A 16,708-nucleotide genomic window follows, 5' to 3' on the forward strand; every position below is an offset into this window, starting at 1 on the left:
AAGATTTTAAGTCATCAGATATAGTTGGCGCTGTTAAACATTAAATTGTATTTGTGCCGTGCCAAATAAATAATATGAAAAAAAAAAACAATAACCAATATGTTGTTGGATAGATGAAATGTGGAAAGTTTTGTAATATGCTAGTTATCACTTTAATTTCATTGTTAAGCGGTAAAATTGATAAAAAGTTTTAATGGCAAATTTACGCGAACAATGAACCAATTACACGCGAGCATTCCTAGCACAGACGACGTGAATAGACACCATCCGTTCCCTGTGATATTCTCTGTATCAATATCGAGACAAAAATTGACAGAGTCTCCCCGTCCCAATAGGTCAATTTATTTTTGCTTCCATGAGCTTAGACTAATATGATGTCTCGAAGGTAAAAGTTTTCCGAAAAATTTGAAACAATCCTCATCCTTGAACAATTTCTATACCTGCTTTCAGAACCTAATAAAAACTGATGCCTTGAAAGAAAACATGCCGGTAAAAGCAACAGTACCAGTGGAGTGAAGAGCCGCAGGTTTCTCGTCGTCTATGATTGCAGCGGTACTCTTCTATTCATGCATTTCAGCGGTACACTTCTATTCGTACTGCAGCGCTATTATTCGTACTGCAGCGGTACTATTCGTACCTCAGCGGTACTATTCGTATTGCAATGGTACACTTTTGTTCGCACATTTCTCTTCGTGTGCAATCGAGGAAAAACTGCAATGCTGCTGTTGATGGTGATTGAAAGTTTATCTCATAAATGGTCGGCGTGCAACCAGATCGAACCAAGCATCAAAAACATTATTTCGAGTAATCGGGGTTCAAAGTTTTACCACCCCGTTTGTTCTCTGCAAGCTACTACAGGAAATTTTTATTATAATATCATCCGAAACTGTGCAAATAATTTCATTTTATCATGAAAGATAGATTATTAATTTTTACAATCACTGGTGTTAAAAACTCAATTTTCAAAAAAAATGGCGCTTGGTTCGTTCTGGTCGCACGCCGACCAAATATGATTACCATGAATTACTCAACAAGAATTGTAAGATTTTGCAACGGATCTTTATTTAATTTTATCTTCGATATTCACCAAATAATCGTGACTGGATAGTATCGAAAGAGTGAATTCCCAAATATACACATTTAAAGAAGAGTAAGAGCCTACGAATGCTTATGAGTTTTCGGATTATTCACTAAGATTCATTCAGAATCTCTTTCCACATTTCAAAATTGTTAGATGATATTTTATTATTCTAAGCTTGACCATAATAAACGTATATTAGCTGTCTTCGTAATACAGCGAATGTAGTTGTAGGCGAATGAAAAAAATTGTCAAGCAAAAAACAAAAATGGGATTGTTGATTGCTACGATTTTTTGCTGGAACTTCTTTATAATTTTGTTCAACATATCTTCTTAGGGGCTTCCATATTATTTTGAAAGTGAGATCCACATTATAGATTTGATTTAATCAGAGTTGAATGAGACAAAACCATTCATTATGATAACGTAAATATTATTTGACGTAGAATTACGTCTTACGGCAACATATACAGGGTGGCCACTCATTTTACATTTTCGAGTTCCCGCATTTTTCCCGCATGATTGCAAGAAATTCCCGATTGTCAGAAACGGTAACTAGGTTATGTTCTATCGACGGCTGAACGTCAATTTTTGGACCCTAAATCGGAAGTAATAGCTCATATCATTTCTACCGGATTTGCTCGGGACCCATGGTAGACAGGTTAAATACAATTTTTGCGGTTTTCTCAAATTTGCAAATCTTCCATTAAGCAGTCAATAATCGTGTTAGCTATTTTGTTTATTATAATCATTATGTTTGTCTATCTGTCTCCTAAAAATATGATATAAGCACCCTTTTTTTCAACGCATAACAACCTATGAGGGGAACAACAACAAACCAAACAGCACTTTTCGTACAAACTTTGTTTTTCGTTGTTTCAATCATCGGGAAAGGTCGTGGGAAGTTAAGGGTGAACAAGAAACTACTTAACCTGAGAGTAATAAATATTTTGATTGAATTGATTATTTAGGAAACAAAACTTGTGACATGGATTTGGGTTTTTTTTCTCGAATTAAAGATATTTTTTTACATTAAGGAAAAATACTGCGATTAACTGTATTTCGTTTATCACGCATTACATAGATTCTAAAAAACTTCAGAAGTGCATTCACAACTTTTTCAGTATTTTGATTTGCTAGTTCATCAAAGTTGCATCTCGCTGGTTATCTGCCAACATCTTCAACTTGTTTGCATCCAGCGCTCAAAATGGCCAAGCTGATCAAAAAAAATGATATTAGGGGCCAACATTTCAAAATAAGTGATTTCGAAACTTAAAAAATAAACTGAAAATCAGAAAAATGATCTTAAATTATTATTTTTCAAATTAAAAGGCTGCACAATCTGTCTTGCAGAAACCGTTTAAAAGGGAACAAATTTATTTCTAACTTCTTTCAAACTTTTCAAGAAAAAAAATGTTTCCCAAAATTTTCTCAAATCCTTATTAGGATTTTTTTCTGAAGAATTTTTAGTTTTTGTTTCTCCATGATCATCAATAAAATATTTTCGGAAATCAACTCTTTGAAATGTTTAATTTAAAATATTTTTAATACTCGACTACTGCCAACAACTTTGCCGAAAACATCGCACCAATCAAACAAATCGTTCTGGTTTGGAAAAAAACTTTCAGAAATTTTAACTTCTTCCGTTTTCAAATAATCAACTTTGAAACATTTGGCAACTTAGAACTCAAAGCTTTTTGAGATATTTAATATTTTTTTTCAATAGAACTACTATCTAAAGCTTTGCCGGAAACATCACACCAATCAAGCAAATTATTTTGGCTTTTAAAACATTTAAAGTATTTTTGTTTATTGGCCACATATTTAGCAGCGGAGCACAGAGCGATTGCAGGGCTAGCGATACGATCCCGCAGACACTAACAGTCTCTGTCGAGCTGAGACACGAACCTACGACGACTGATTAATTAGGCCAGCATCGTACTCTAAGGCCAGTTGCAATACGAAAAGCATGTCAAAAGTCGTAGGAAGAAACAAATAAAATAAATAAAATGTTTTTTAAAAAATCTCGAAAACGATAATATTGTTTTCTACAGGGTGACAAAAAAGTCCGGTCACACAGAAAAATCTCATATTTCAAAGAATAAGAAGAAAATCTGAATCTGGCTTTCATAGCTTTATTCAGTAACTCATAAAGATACTTCACAGACGATATCTCGGAAGTACACCACCTTTCTCTGATCGAACCAGCTTCAAACGTCTCGGAAAGTCGTTGCAAGCGGCGCGCACGTGCTTCATCGGCATCTCGTCCCAGATTTTCGTGATAACTCGCATGAATTGCTCCAAATTTGTTATGTTGTAGTCGTTCAGCTTCGACATCATGTATCTCCACACGAAATAATCCAGTGGATTCAGATCCGGAGACGACAGAGGCCATTCATTCTTCGAAATGAAACCGGTCAAGTTTTCCTCACACCACGCCTGAACAACCTTTGCGGTGTGGGATGGGGCGCCATCTTGCTGGAAGCAGTAGTAATCGACTTCAAACAATATTTCAGCTTGAGGCAGAACATTTTTATTCAAAACCGTGTACAGGTAGTAACGCTGCGTTTATTTTGACCCCTTTATCGATGAAAATAAGAGGCAGTTTACCTCTCCTGCAAATGGCTCCCCAAACCATCACTGACGTCTTATTTTGAAACCGGACAACGTTCAGATTGTCCGCAGGAGCTTGCTGGAGGCTCACACTCCAAACTCGATCATTTTGCAATTGACTGTATGCTCCAAAACGAGCAGCTTCTCTTCCGAAAAAATAATCTCGTCATCTGCGCGCCAACCGAGCAACTCCCGCGACCGTTGGTACCTCTTGTCCTTTGTAGCTTTGATAACCCCATGAACCACCTGTTTTTTGTACGGTGTAAGTTTTAAATGCTTGCGCAGAAGCAGGCGGATTGATTCTCGGTTCATTTTAAGGTTCCTGGCCAGCTTTTGCGCAGATTGGGCGGGATTCCGACGAATCCGGTCTCGTATAATCTTTTTCAGCCTTGGAGTTCTCATAGACCTTGGTCGTCCAGATCGTGCCTTGTCCTCGGTGCCTCCGGTCTCTAGGTACCGATTTATGGTCCGGTACACGAATTTCCGGTTGATTCCGAGCGGCTTTAGGTGTTTGAATATGTCTCCGGGTTTGTACCTTTTCACATATTCAGCGATAACAGCTGCTCTTAACTCTGCCGTGGCTCACAACTCAATGTAAACAAACTGCACAGAAACGAAACTCTGCCACTTTGGGCAGCAAAGTTAACCCTTTCATTTGACATATAGATGGCACCAGAGAGATGCAACGTGTAGGCTACAGGCGACCCCAAAAAAGTGTAACCGAACTTTTTTGTCACCGTGTAAGGGTATTTACATCAAAAATAGTTTTTTACAATCAACTTGTATAATTTACAGAAAAAATACGAGTTTGAAATATGTACAAAAATTTGTTTTTTAAAAATTTCAAAATGTTTGCTTTATTTTGTGGCAAGTTTTAAATGTTTTTTTTCAATTAACTGCTCCGCATAGCAAGTTCGTCCCAAATCCAAATTTTCACCAGCATTGAGTTTCTAAGCGGGAAAGGTAGCTAATTTCGCTAGAGTCCGCCAAATATTTCCTCTAAAAGGCTAGCTGAAATAAAAATCTATTTGAAAAACTGGAGAATCAGAACTGTGTGCCACTTATTTTATCCTCAATTCGTTCATTTAAACAACTACTAATAACTGGTAATGTTAGTAAGACTGTACAATGAAACTTATTTTGCATTGCTCTTAGAAATTGCAACAGTTTCTATTGTACATATGAGAATTTATGATTGATTCTCTCACTAAAAACTTTTTCTCGACAAACTGGCATCTTTCATTCCCAGACTGCGGACCGATTTTCGACCCCGGTTTCAATCCGCTTTACCATCTTGAGAAGTCCCACAGAGTCCATTCAATTTTTTTGGATACCACCAGATTTCGACATTTCATGCTATTCTAAGACATTTGGTGTCAACATTTATTTCATTTGAAAAGCAGGACTGCTTAAAGTAGTCAGCTGGTCGGCGGGTCAAAATAAGTAAGTTTAGTGACTTTTTGGTCAAAAAATTGACTGCTAAAGAAAAATGTGACTTTTAAGGGACTAACTTGCAGTCCTGCACTTCCAACTTCTCCATCATTTGTAATTGCATCATGCACAATGCTTTGAAAAAATCTTGGTAACAAAATCCCGATCAAATAAAAAAATTCCCGACTTTTTCCCGCATTTTTCCCGATGTAATTTAATTCCCGACTTTTTCCCGCATTTCCCGTTGCCACCCTGCATGTACAGGGGACCAACTTCAATACAGAGATCCAATTTCAAAAACCAAAAACATCGAGAGCGTCACGAAAATTGTCCAATTTCAAACGTTTCAAACTCAGTCAGTTTCCAACCAATTTCCGTCATTTTGGTAGCAATCGATAGTAAAATCATCTAAGCACCCGTCCAAATGCCGAAAGTTGTAATCTGATTGTTCGAACTATTGTACTATTGAAAATTTTCAAGCCTTGTCGAAACGCAAATGTCGACCTCTGATTAGTCGCTTAATGCTTCTTTCCCTAACACGGTCGACAGAATATACCTAGTTGACTAGGATTACGCGCTTTGTGTTTTATGTATAATTTATTCCATGACTGTACCGATACCACACGGACGTTAGTTGCTGATCGTGACGAAGAAAGAAAAGCCGGGTTTCAATTTCTGGCTGATCGCGCTGGGCTTGTTGATACTTAAGCACCTGTCTATCTGGCGGTTGTTATGGAGTTTTCGGTAGCTGCAGAATTATTGGAAATGGCAGGCAATTCTACTAGAGAAAACGGGAGAACTAGAATCATCGTCGAATGGTTATCCGAAATGATGATAATTGAACAAACTTGCCAGTGCTGTTACTGTTGTGAAATATAATAGCACCTTTTGGTGCTCTACAATTATGTGTGTGATTAAAGTAGTTAAGATTTTTCATCATGTGTAACAGACGGAAAACCGCAAATTTCAGCATTCGAAAGCCAAGAAAAATTCAACATTGCCTCAAGAACGTGTTGGTGACTCTGAGAAGAGCCGGTTGTAATTTATACTTGTTTTCGTGATGGATGGCAGCAGATAACAGAAATACAGCACTTACGCTATTGCGTCTTAAAACAAAACGGTTATCATCGCAGCAGAATTTCGACCTTCACACTCATGTCTACCATCGACAATATCAAACACTTTAAGTTTAGTAAAGCGGGCAATGTATGCGATTTGCGAGTGTGTGACTTTTTAGGCTTAGAAAAAAAATGTAAATTTAGCCAACGGAGCTCTTCCGTGATACGCGTTCGGAGTCTAGCCAGCAACTGACGTGTCTCATCGCTTGCGCCGCTGTAGATATAATAAGTCGTTATACACTGTGTGCGTGAAGAGATCACTCTCTCAGTTACAAAAATAAACTCCCATCGGGCAGTGTGTGCGTTGGCGTGCTGAGATACGGGAACACAATGTTCATCGTTGGCGTGCTGAGATACGGGAACACAATAGTAGAGGGTGATTCGACTTTGGTTTAGTACTAGCTATACCTTTCCCAGTAGTTTAATTGGCCAAAACACCTTGCCGGAGACAACGGAGATTGCGGGTTCGAGTCCCGTCTGGACGAGGGAAATTTTTTCTAAGACTAAAAAGTCACACCTTCTATTCCCGTTAATTTTCGCATCCTCGCAAACTGCATACATTGCCCGCTTTACTAAACTTAAAATGTAAGTCATATGACAAAAATGAAGCTAGTTCGTAAAATATCAAACACGCAACAATCTGCTTTCATGCGACACGGGAACGGGAACATTTTCTTCTTCCAATCTGCGCAACACGACACAATACATGTTATTTTGTTGCCTTTATGAGTGCTCTATCGGTCCGGTTCGACAGAATGTCCACAAGAAATCATTTTTGTACATCCGTATTATCCGAAACCGTAGGAACTGAAAATAAAGACGGGGCTCATCAAAAGATTGCTCTGAGCAAGAATGAATAACATATATTTTTCGTACATTAGTATTACGACATATGTACGAAATAAAATTTTTCGAACTCTGTAGAATGGTTCAACTGGAAATAATTTAGTAACGCCTATATTTTCAGTTTTATCATTCCACAACGTTCGATAAATTTATTGTGTCAGAGCGGATATCGCATGCTATTTGATCATGAAGCAATTATGCGATATTTGAATGAAATTTGCAATTGCAGCAATTGGCCTTTTTCAAGGCTACTAAATGTATTTGGAAAAACATAATGAATGGTTATTACTAAACTGCAACTGTAGTTTGATTCTGCTGCAAATGCGCAGCAGTGTGATGTTTAATACGATTTGTTGATACTGTGCACATGTGCGGTATATACGAAACAAATCCGATTAAACAGAAAAGTTCGGCACGCTCTGCTCACGAAGCTGAGTTCGTTTAAGAAAATCCAGAACACTTCATTAACAAGGATGTAACGTCTTGAAAAAGACGCATTTTACTTGACAGTTTCACGTCACAGCAGAATTTCAACCTTTAGGGCATCTTCAGCGGTGGTCCAAATCGTTGTTTCGTTTTATATTTTTGGAACAAACTCAAATTCACTGCTGCACCGGTGGTGTAAATTTTGTTTTATACCAGATCTAAATTGAAAATAATTGAAACTGGTAAACTGACCTTCCAAGCATAGTTGTCCCAGCGTGCATAAGGTTTGTGTAGAACATGGGGCTACTATGATTGGAACGGCAGTATACGTTTTGATCTATTTTTTTTACTTTTTGGAACAAGAAATAGATCGTTCTAAAACTCTTTGTACGCTACCAATAGGTGGGTGAAATGTTATATTTGAACTGAATACCTCATTTTTAGCTATTTACATATAAGCATTTTGCCTGAGTTGGGTGATAAATAAAACAAAGATTTTTCATGATTATTCACAATTCATTTTTGTGGTTTTTCTGAAGAAGAAAATAAACATGTTTGTCGTTCTTGGCTTTAAGGAAACCGACCAGCAAAAGAGAGAATTCTGGAAGACCATAACCGTAGGTTTGCAACCATCAGCCACCAGGAAGCTAAATATGTTGGCTATTCGTTAATCGCTCTAATTGTAGTGGGACTAGAGAAGGCCTCAAGAGGCAAGAAAAATGTTCTCCGAAGACACTGAACTGAAAACGTTAAAAATGCGGAGGTGGCATTGTGCAGCTCGATTCGAACGATTTTCGCTATATTCGAGCACGTCTCATGCCAGTTTTGCTTTAAGCTGTCAATGTCATTTTCCTTCAGCTCATCTAACCCGCAAAATCGAAAAAAAAATACGGAAAACGAAGCATAACGCCCACCAGCGATCATATAGTTTTGTTCGAGTTACTCGAAACGAAATGCGCCATGTCACCCCAGGCTCGTTTCAATATCCTCAACACCGAACCCAAGTTTAAATAACTGCAAGATTCTGAAAGATTGATGGCAAGAAAACAGAAGATGAACATCTACGCGATCAAACATTTTTCGCTATCCTCCGAAGCCCTACTTGTGCAGAAATTTTTAGATCATACCAATCCATCCTGAAAAATATCACTGACGCTCGGGTCAAACCGTCAAATCTATAAAATCTTGTGGATTTAAAGTGTCTCGCCAAAGTAATCGTTAAATGTGGGTAAAACTTATCGAATTTCCGTTTGTTAAATATTGAATGCTTTTTATTTATTAGTACAAGTCTCATTAGGCTGACCAGACGTACCGTTTTAAACGGGACAGTACCGTTTTTTCGACTATTTTTAACCGTCCGTCTTTTTACCATTTTGTACCGTTTTCGGATACTCCTTGAAAAAATCTTACATAGAGCTTTGCATTTAAAACTCTTCCTAAATGGAAAATAGGTTTCCAAGCAGCCAGGATTTTTTTTAATATTACTGAGTACGTTTTGTGCCTTCCCGACAGTACCGCACTGGAAGGACATCCCCTATCGTGAACTGACGAAAAAGTCGCGATTGAAGATTGAGACCATGATAATTGTTAGTCAAAATCTCGATCATCATGTGACAAATTTCAGGAACTCATTGCAAAAAATCACACAAATTCAGGACAAATTCAGGATCGGGTAAGTGCATCAAAGCAATTTAATTGTTTGCATGCTTTGGTTGGTAAAAATTTTCAAAAATCAATTTTATCATGTGTCCCGTTTTTCGAACCCATTTGTCCCGTTTTTATCCCGAGAAAATCTGGTCAGCCTATCTCAAAAACTGATAGCATGGGGTATTGAATTGTTGACAGTGTGACAGATGTCAGCGGTTTAAAACGATTGTATGACAATTTCTCGAAAACTATTCCCCAGAAAATAAAACGCCGAAGCTTTTTCCCCAGAAAACAAAATCCCAGAATGTACCAATCACCAGAAAACTGCTACCCAAAAAGTACTAATCCCTAGAAAGTTATTATCCAGAATGAACCAATGCCCAGAGAACTATTTCCCAGAAAATACCGTTTTCCAGAAAACTGCTATCCAAAAACGAAGAAATAAGCATTTTTATTTTTTTAACATGGAAAATCTGTTAGAACTGAGTTTTTGTATATCTTAAATGTATAACGATTCTATCATTTGAATCAAATTATTGTCAACTAATGCATTTGTTCTTTCATGGAGTAAATAAGTAAGCGCTTGACACCAGGCCATAGTCATAAAATCAGAGAACTTTCAGTGATCGTTTTTGGCTGAATGAACATCACAAGTCGACCACAAAAACGAATTGATTTCTGAGGCTCCTTGACCAAAAATCTAAAATACCCCTTCTAATCTTAATTCGGTTATTCTAGTTCACATGGGGGGGCAGCCCCCCTGCAGAAATTACCTCTGTAGAGGTTCGTTCGTTTACCTGGGTTGATGCAACATCCACTAGTATATATTAAACGAGCGAAAGGGAACTCGGTTACAATTCCGGAGCCTGTTGAGTATACGTTTGCATTGGCGTGCATACCGAGAACGGTAGCGCCTTTTTAATCATGGCAACATGAATCCTTTCCTTCGAGAAGCCAACAAGAGATATCGGAAGAGTTTTCTTCTCTGTTTACAGCCATTCTAGCCACGGAAGTCTTTCATAGAGGGATATGGTTGGACAGGTTAGTAGAGCATGGTATTAAATTGCTGTGTCGAAATTCTCTTCTTGGACCTTGAATATCGAAGACTGGGGCACGCAAACTCTCAACAGCTTGTACCGAATCCGCAGCAGGTCTCCAAGGTTTAGAGTCTCTAGTCGATAGATCAATGTAGGTAAGGGAAGTCGGCAAATTAGATCCGTAACTTCGGGATAAAGATTGGCTCTGAAGACTGGGATGACTTGGGCTACGGGGTTGCCGGGTCGCGGGTCTGCGGTCGTGCTCCCGCTTCGCACGGGTGTCGCGCTGTGGGCCTGCCGGCGCTTCTGCCTCAACGCACTCCGGGGCGTCCGGCCGTGCGGTAGTGTGGGCAGCCGTTCGTCCGCCTTGCGCGGGGGTGCGGTGCGCTCGCTCGCCCGGGTTCATACGCTTCTGGCACGACTGAGGGAATCCGACTATCGAATTGAAACAAAGTGGCGGAATACCGATCGTTAAAAGTGTTGTTTTGCAAAAACATAAAGCTTGATATGTTGAAGCAAGGTTTCGCTACCGTTTTTAATTTAGCCTGTGTCTCTGGAAGGGTACTTACCCCACCGTTCCCCTCGATAAATCCGGAACAAATGTCCCCTACTGTCCCAAAAACTATGATAAATTTGTGATCCTTTGAAAAAGGTTCGATCAAATTCGGTTTAGATCTTGCGGAATGGCAGGTAAAAGAATTTTCATATTTTCGGCTCTGGAGGGGTCAGGTACGCAAGTGTTAATTAGAAATGTCAAATTATTTAGAATGTTAACTATATAATAACTGAATACTAATGTTTTTTTCTGGTTACGGTGATGCTGGAGAATAGTTTTCTAGGCATTGGTGCATTCTGGGAAACGGTTTTCTGGTAACTAGTTCTTTCAGGGGTTTAGAATTCTGGTAACTAATATATTCTGGAAATGGTTCATTCTGGAGAAAATCTTTTGACACTTTATTTTCTGGGGAATGGTTTTCTAGGAAAAGTCGGACAACCGTTTAAAACAACAAGATATACAACACCGGTGCGGATAACGAAAAGTTGGTCTATATTAGCTGGTTCTATTCAGATTTCACTGGTGTAAATCTAGTATAAAGTTGTTTTAAAAATAGACCACCGCTGAAGATGCCCTTAATCCGACACGAGAACGGGAAAATATTTTTTCTTCAAGCCGCGCAGCGCAACACGACACGATACATGTTGTTGCTTTTATAAGAGCTTTATCCGGTCCAAAGTAAGAAGTGAGCTCGTGATTGAATAGCCGCTGCTTTTCTAATTGATCTTTAGGTAATTTTCTCACGAGTTTGATTGTAAACATATGCCAATCGTTTTATCAAAAGATTGATTAATACTTCACCTATCGATTAAAAAATAGTGTTCAGGATCGGTTTAGTAAAAGTAATATTACATGTTCATAGCACGTACGATTCTACACTATACCATCCTGTTCTCAGCGATAATGTGTGTGCCACTCTATTGACGTAGACGATTCCCACGTGTGGAATTCAGTATTTCTTCAAAACGAATTTGTGGGCCTGAGAAGGGCCGATTGTAATTCTCTACTAACAAAAACCTCCTTCCTGTGACCTTTGTGGAGATGCAGAGGTAAACACGGTCTCCGAATAGCAAGGGTCACACTAACATCCCTTCCCTCTTCCCACCTTATTGCAAGGACGTGGCCGGCGTCGTTATTGATAAAACTTGTACAATGAGAGTGGTCGGTCACTCAACCCCATTCGGTTGATTCACTGTGCAATTTTACTGATTCGGATCAATCACGGAGTGCAACCATTGATATGTGCAGTCAGTCAAGCTAAGCTAAGCTGAGAAGGGCCGATTGTAATGTGCAGTTGGCAGGAGGAATAAAACAATTTACTTGGAGCAGCAAACGTACGGTGGTCTGAACTTTGCGGGAAGTAATGGTCGAATGTTTGTTGTAATCCGCCAAACGGGGAGCATCCGAAAATGGTTCTCATTACAACGAGGTTTGACCTGTTGTGACAAATTTCCTGGCACCTTCGTCGCTTGTCTCTGCCCGGACGAACACATACGATTCGCATAGATTCTCTAGGATTCCTCACATTGGATTCGTGAGCGTCCTTGAAAAGGATTCCTGAAAAAAGAATCGTGAGTGGGAATCCTCCGGATCGTGTTTGCGATTCCTTTCACGATTCCGTCACCTTGTTAATCGGTATCCTGGGGATTCTTACTCAGGATTCTCTGCTTGTTAGTAAGGGTGGTGCCATCTCATTTATACATTTGTTGGCAAGTAGGTGCACAATTGACGATAAAATAATGCGCTTCCACGCTCAAAGTTCATAACAATCTGCAGAAGGTGCATCATCGCCGATTGAGGGTTCCGGTTTTCCTCCTGTGAAGCTCTTTCTTCTTACAGCATCACCCGATCAGTCAAAAATATCAGGATTATAATAAATCTTGATATATTGTTACGCACTTTTTATATCAACTTGTGTTCTAAACTTGGTCCCTTTAATAGTTGAAATATCAAAATTTCTATCAAAATTACTAACTGATTATAACAAATTATAGCAAGTTTCGTAAGGTTTTTGGTAGAAAAAGATCAGAATTAGTAAGAATGTACACTATTTTGTCAACTGAATAACTAATTCTGTTACAAATATGCTTTATAAAAACACACTTTTAAGCATTCAAGTGTATGATAACAGAATTTGATATAATTCTGTACTTTTTATCATTCTGGCATATCAAGAATATTTCAGGCTTTGTTATTTTTATCAAATTCAGATATATTTGTGATACCCGTTTGTTATAATCGTTTGATCGGGCATGAATTACAAACAGTCTACGTATCCATGTACTTGACCGGAGGATTCCGACGATACCTTCGCAAAATGAAAATTCTTTCTGCTTTGTTTTAAACATTCAACAAGGCTGAAATCGTTAACTGTTACTGCACAGTTCAATTGCCTGGTAAATACAACCAATTTCAAACATTCATGAATTAATCAATACGATTTATTTTCATTTTTCTTTCAACAGTGTCAACTTGAGCACGTCGATTAGTGCGCTTTCGACGTAGAATTACGTTTTACGGCGTCACGCAGAGTTTTGTCATACGGTACATTTTTAGCTTAGCCCTAAGGACAGTAAGCCTTCTGTTGGAGGAAATGAAAACAGGTAGAGTGTAAAAGTGGGACACGGCCGTCTGCCGTTGCCTACCAAAAACAAGACCATTGTTGTAAAAGAAAACAGGAAATCTTGAAGAAAGAACGGTTCTGCTATACAAACATTAGCGAAAACACTTTCCCTTCCGCGATGAATAGTCACCAGAGCTACCGCGGCATTGAATAAACAAAAATAACTCGACAAACGGTAGCGTCGCTCAGCGTCACCCATGCGCACGCGCGGGTTCTTAGCGCTCACGCTAGCCCACGTGTTTTGGAGCACATGCTATGGCTCTCTCAAGCAATTAATTATCTGTACTAAAAATTAGGCATAAAAAAAGAGACAGACCGAGGAGTGGCATAGGTTAGAGTAATACAGCTAGGTATGTGGTGACCAGGGCGAAGGGGAGAAAGGCCTCTCACCCTGAGTTACCTGTAGGGTATATTTAAGTAGTGTTATACGGAAATAAAGTTAGTTAGTCCATACTAATCTGGTGGTTTTTAATTCCGCGCCAATTGCGCGTACAGGGATACCTAGAAGAAGAAGTTCCTGGTAGGATATACTCTACAATTATTGGTGACAGCGTAAAAAAAGAACTTACGCCATTAAGTTTGATAGGCCAGTAGCAAGAACGAGTGAAAGTTTGTGTATATGCAGTGAAAAGTTTAAAAAAGGGAAAAAAAAGTAGAACTCAAAGTTAAGTGAATTCACAAAACTTATAAACCGTCGTAGTGTCACGTGACCCCTCGAAAAGGATCACGGAGGTGTGAAAACAATTAAGAAAGAAGAAAGAACCTGCAATTTGCGATTCAATATTAATTAGTTAAACAGCTGTGAAGTGAGTGAGATCGTACATTAGAAGACACTTTTAAAGTGGTGCAATTCAAAAAAAAGAACACGAGAAAAAAATATAAACGCAGGCAGTAAGTGTCTTATTAATAATCAAATTGGAACAATCGGCCAGACAACTGTGAATTACCGAAGTTACATAGTGAGAATCAAAGGTGAGATATCAACGACGACGACCGGCTCTGTTCCAAGGATACTCGGGATACTCGGGCTGATCTTCGCAACAGGCGCGGTAAGATCGCAGGAAATGAGGACCGAAATCAAAAATTTGCCCGACACAGGGGTGGTGAGGGGGAAGTATAAGATGGAGATCATCCTATCCATGGCAAGCATAGAAGCAGAGGAAAGCTCTTTGGAAGACGCCGGAGAGAGGTTCTGGGGCACGTGCTGGGAACTAGAGGCGATGATCAGCTCAATACATTGCGTGCAAGCGAACCAGAATATGGCCACTCGGATAGGCGAAATTGTGGGTAAGAATAATTATATAAAAAGTTTTTTCGGGACGAATAAAGCTACCCGGAGCATTTGGACGGCTCTGGGGGCAATGGACACAGACGACAGACAAATAGACAAATTGAGAGGCAACGAAGAGGAATTAAAGCAGGATCTGGGACACCAGACGAACATCTTGGATGCCACATATGAATTTGTGAACTCATCAGTGTTAAGCATGGACGCAAATTTAGTGGATATGAGTAATAAATTCGAATGCCTCAGAAAAGAGGTAGTGGATAATGCGAATTTTACCAGACACTTTAGAAGAATAGTTGTCTTGGAAGCAAAATTACTGGAAATGAGCTTCTGGCTAGATAACTTAAGTCAAAGTTAGACAGGAAGCTGAACGCCATCATCGCGACCCTGACTCAACGCATGGCGGGTTACGACATATTAAAAAGATTGTTCACATTAGAAACACTACAGAGAAACTTAGAAGAGTTGGGAAGTACGTTGCACACCGGGTTATCATTCCCACGGGACAGCTATGGCAAAATAATAACGGAAACACTCGATCGTGCGGACTTCAAATATAAATTCAATAACACGGGAAAGATCGTCCTGGAATTTCTCGTGCCTTTAATCAAGACGGAAAGATATGCCGCTCGTCGAATCTCATTCCCCCCCAGGATTGTGAACTCGACAGTCTGATTTCTCACATTGACAAAGATGTTATCTTGTTCAGGGCAGAGAGCGAGTGGGGATACACCCTCTCCAGCGACGAATATGACAGATGCACTAAATTCAGGGATATCACGCTATGCGATATAAAAAAAGCTATGGAAAATTTACACCATAGCCAAAGTTGTGTGACTGAGGTAATTTTTAAAGGATCAACTGCCCGCTGTATGAAGAAAGCAGTGCAAACTGATCACGCAATATGGGTAGAGACAGGCGTAAGGAATACTTGGAAATACCTTGCGCCAAAGCAGGTTAATCTGACAATTGAGACAAACGGTGACGTGTCTCTGAAAACTGTGATTGGGGAAGGGGTCATTATAGTAACCCCGAACATGGTGGTATCTACCAATCACATACGATTAGAATATTACGAAACAGATTACGAATGGGATGCAAACGTCACGTTATTACCGAGTGATGCCAGAGAGATGTTGACCTCGGAGGTTAATTTCGAGATCGTGCCAGTCTGGAATGGTACGGAAAAAGTATATATATGTGAATCTAAAGAAATTATTTGATTTAGAGGTAGACATACACGATATTAAGACAAAGAAAACGACTTTAAAGAATTTGATTCTCGCACCGCTGGAAAACCCATGGACCAGCGTACCGATAGTAGCAGGGATTGTTCTAGTGCTATTACTAACATTATGTTTTTACAAAGGAAGGATTTCATGCTGCGCGCGCAGGACGACAATAGAAAGTTGGTCGGAGAAACCAACAAAAACGAAAAAGCTGACAGCGCCGCGAGGTAGCGGGGCGCACGGAAGGCAGAGGCAGTATGCGGTCTACTGCATACCAGGAGAAGAAAGGGTTATTCGAAAAACGGGGGTTAATAATGGGCAAGACTTGATACTGATATTTTAACGCGGAAAGTAAAAGCCTAATACAGTTAAGCGGATTGATATGTGCCGAAATGAGTTTTATTGTAAAAAAAAAATCACAGGAGGGTTGTGTGCAAGGCCACGACCGCAAGGTTGAAGTAGAATACTTTTACACAGCTCTACTTACGGCTGTAAATTAACCTACGGCCGGCTTATCGGTTCGCGCCGCTTATCGCGTTTAGCCTGGCAGAGGCCTAATGTGCACGGCCAACACCATAGAAAGGTGTTTCACATTGAAAATTAGACACGGCTTTACTGGAGTAAGTGAAATGCATCTACCGCTAATACCGCCGCTATCGTACGAAAAATGACGCGCGTCTAAGAACACCCGAACTGTTTCGCCGTGCCGCTTCCATTTACTTCCTTATTACATCGGCCTTAGGGAAGTACCGGCTGCACCTACCGCTGAGGCTGTTACCATACTGCTACTGGTACCCAGAACTATTAACTCTTCAA

Source organism: Wyeomyia smithii, chromosome 1 (genome assembly GCF_029784165.1).
Source record: "Wyeomyia smithii strain HCP4-BCI-WySm-NY-G18 chromosome 1, ASM2978416v1, whole genome shotgun sequence".
Lineage (NCBI taxonomy): Eukaryota > Metazoa > Arthropoda > Insecta > Diptera > Culicidae > Wyeomyia > Wyeomyia smithii.